Source organism: Dreissena polymorpha, chromosome 2, assembly GCF_020536995.1.
Source record: "Dreissena polymorpha isolate Duluth1 chromosome 2, UMN_Dpol_1.0, whole genome shotgun sequence".
Classification (NCBI taxonomy): Eukaryota; Metazoa; Mollusca; class Bivalvia; order Myida; family Dreissenidae; genus Dreissena; species Dreissena polymorpha.
Window position 1 is genome coordinate 148,267,559 of NC_068356.1, and position 3,719 is coordinate 148,271,277.

The window sequence follows — 3,719 nt, forward strand, 5'->3', positions numbered from 1 at the left end:
AGTTAACAAGCTTTTACTATATCAATATTTAGAAAACTGCCACGCCCTCAGGAGGCCATGTTTTTCAATAAACCGGAACCATTTTCAATCTCAGCCTAGATATCACTTCAATAAATAGTTTGGCCATGTTTCATAAAACTTGGACTAAAAATGTCACCTCTTCAGTTTAAGCAAGGTTTCACCTTAGCCCAAAAAGGAAAAATGCCCTGCCCCCTAGCGGTCATGTTTTTCAACGGACATAAACCATTTTCAAACTATGCTGAAATATCAAAACAATAAAAGTTCTGTCCAATTGCCATGAAGATTGGACTTAAAATGGGACTTCTAGCGTGTTAACAAGCTTTCAATACAACCATATCAGGGAAACTGCAATGATTTTAAACGAAATTAAACTATTGTCAAACTCAACTGAGATATCATGAGGACAATTGCTCTGACCAAGTTTCGTGAAGTTATAACTATAAATGTGTTCACATAAGTGTTAACAAGCTTAAAGACCGTAAACAAGCTTTTTTTCTTTAATTTGACATAATCGCCTATTTAATTTTGCCTGGAATGACCCAATTTCAAACTCGGCCAAGATATCATTGGGCAATATGGTATGGCCAAGTTTCATAAAGATTAGTAAATAAATATGACCAACAGAGTTTTAACAATGTAAATGTTGATGAAGGACGACCCATATCGCACAACGAATAAAAGGTGGTCGCAGAGCTCACCGTTAGCACGTTTTGTTCGGGTAAGCTACAACAACAGCCGGTGGTGTTTGTTGAAGAATCCAAATGAGAACTATTACAAGATAAGTATTGAAGCAAAGCATCAAAGGGCGTCGGGAATTTCAGTGTAAAAGGCACTCAATGAAGTTACATGGAACGATTTTTGTTCTACTGTAAATATGAATATATTGGCCGATTATTTTAATCAAAATAGATAAAGATACTGGTATAACCATTATCTATGATTTTGTGTTATAACCCCCAAATAACCATTATCTATGATGTTGTGTTATAACTCCCAAATAACCATTATCTATGATTTTGTGTTGTAACCCCCAAATATTCCATAGTTCATTTTATTAACATTGGTTTCCTTTTTTACTGGCATCCCATTGCAATTTTCATTAATGGAACAGAACTGTGTAGGTTTTAAAAAATCTGCTTCATCTCACAAAATGCGCAATGATAGTGTCACCTAAAAAAGTCCATACCAAAGGGTCCATACCACCTGGATAGTAATACGTGTCGCGCTTCGCGCTCTATATGTGGTTCTTAAAAAAAATCCGAGGAGTGCTTGACTGTAGGGAAACGGGTTGCTGGGACACAGCTCCTCCTTGATAAGCGGCTGCTTCCTTTATCACAACCCATTGTTACAATCAATAATACGTGTCGCGCTTCGCGCTCTATATGTGGTAGGGATAGTACTTAGGGCCTATGATAGACCACCATAAACAACAACAAAAATACATGCAAAATAGATGTGTTGTTTGCATTTATTTGTTAATATAAAAACACGTGTATTTTTTAAGATATTTAAGAGATGTAGGAAATTTATATATATATATATATATATATATATATATATATATATATATATATATATATATATATATATATATATATATATATATATATAAATATATAAATAATATATAAAAAATGCTCCCCTGCCTGGGAATCGAACCCACCAAGTCCCGATAGCTAGGCGGACACCTCATCCACTACACCACGGCGACTATTGAAATTTTCAGACAAATATGTTGACTATTTATTTAAAGTTTCGGCGGTTCGCGTAATTGCCCAGTCCCTGCGATCTTTAATTAGTGCCCAGTCCTTGTGTTTAGCTATTAATTTAATGAATTAACTTTCCATTATTGGCAATAAATGTTGTAATAAATATAACAGGCACAAATCCAGTACTTATTTACACTAATTTACACAAAAATTACCACTATGCAAGATATTCTTAAACAAAAATATATACATTGATCCGTACAATAACTGCTCCTCCCATAAGCGAAAAAAAATGCATTACATACTAGTCGCCGCTCTCCAGAGCGACGCCAATAAGGGATACGTGTTAAAATAAAGGTTTGAGAAAAAATAATTAAATACCTATTTCACAACGTCCATTCACTGACTAGCACTGTGTATGATAAATTATGATCGCAATTTCTTTAACACTTATCCCGGCAGCACTATCTAAGCGTAAGTTTTAAATTTTAAGTAGAATGAAAAGGACTCTGCACACTAATGGAAATACTATCAAATAAAATATAAAACAAAATTAAAGAAAAAAAACGAAACTGTAAAAAAGCGCTACTTGCCTGCTCATTCGGTAACAATCGGACAACTGACTACCACTTAGTTTATTGATATCAGTTATCAGTGAGTATGTGTGCATCATATGACTGTCATATGAATGATACCGATAGGTTAAGAATAAGAATGAGTACAAATTTGCCATTTTAAAGGGGCTTTTTCACGTTCTGGTAAATTGACAAAATTAAAAAAAAAATGTTTCAGATTCGCACATGTTCGTTTTAGTTATGATATTTGTGAACATTAACCGTGCGCTAAAATAGCCGTTATATGCAGCTTTTGACGATTTAAAAACCTGAAAATTATAAAGCGTTGAAACGCGAAATGATCGAATAATTTGGAGAGTTCTGTTGTTGTTGCTGTTATATTTTGTTAAACTACTAGGATTACTTATATGAAGCATTAATTTCATAGTACATTGTGTGAGCACGGATGGCCGAGAGGTCTTAGTAGTTTACTTTTGCTCCAGGACTCCAGGGGTCAGTGGTTCGAGTCCTGCTGAGGGTTACTTTTTTAATTGTATTCTTGATTTTTGCAGGCGCTTTTTTAGATCCAATGTTTACATATATCAATATAATGCATTTAATGACAAACTTCAATACATGCCAAAATCTGTGAAAAGGCAACTTTAATGGAAACTGAAAGTACACACTATTCCAAAAACAAGCACACATTTGTTTCTGATTCGTCCGTGATTGCTATTTTATAAAAATTAGGTAAGCTATTTATCTGTATTATGTAAAAACAAGAAAATAAATGGTTGTGCAAAGACGCATACTGATGAATAAACTATATTAAAATTTAAGAGACAGAATCCCTAAAAATACATAAATATGAGCAAAGTTATACTTGAAATAGATCAGAATGCCTCACTTTTTGTTTCGATGAAATTTGTCGAAATTAGCTATGCACATGCGCGAATAAACAGCTGCAGCCTCATATGTTATATAGCGGAATTTGTGAATAAATAAGGCGTAAGACTTTTTATCAAAACGGTCCAAGTTAGAATCCTGAATGGGAGCAAAATCGTTCGTTCAACATGACTTCTGCGTTTTGAACGCTCCTATGTCTAAATTGGCCAAAGTAAGACATTGCATAATTACAACTAAAACTGATGCAAAATATTAATTTAAACTCGTTTAAAGCTGCTTATATTAACATCAATGTAATACTATTCGATATAAAATCAATATATATATATATATATATATATATATATATATATATATATATATATATATATATATACAGGCATTTCCCCAGGATTTTGGGCAGGCACAGCGGCGAGACAGCAATTAAAACACAACAAATTGTTTTATTATTTATGTTGTCTTAATTTATTTCATTTATGTCAAATATTATGATATTAAATCACAAGCATAATAACAGTAGGCATTTCAA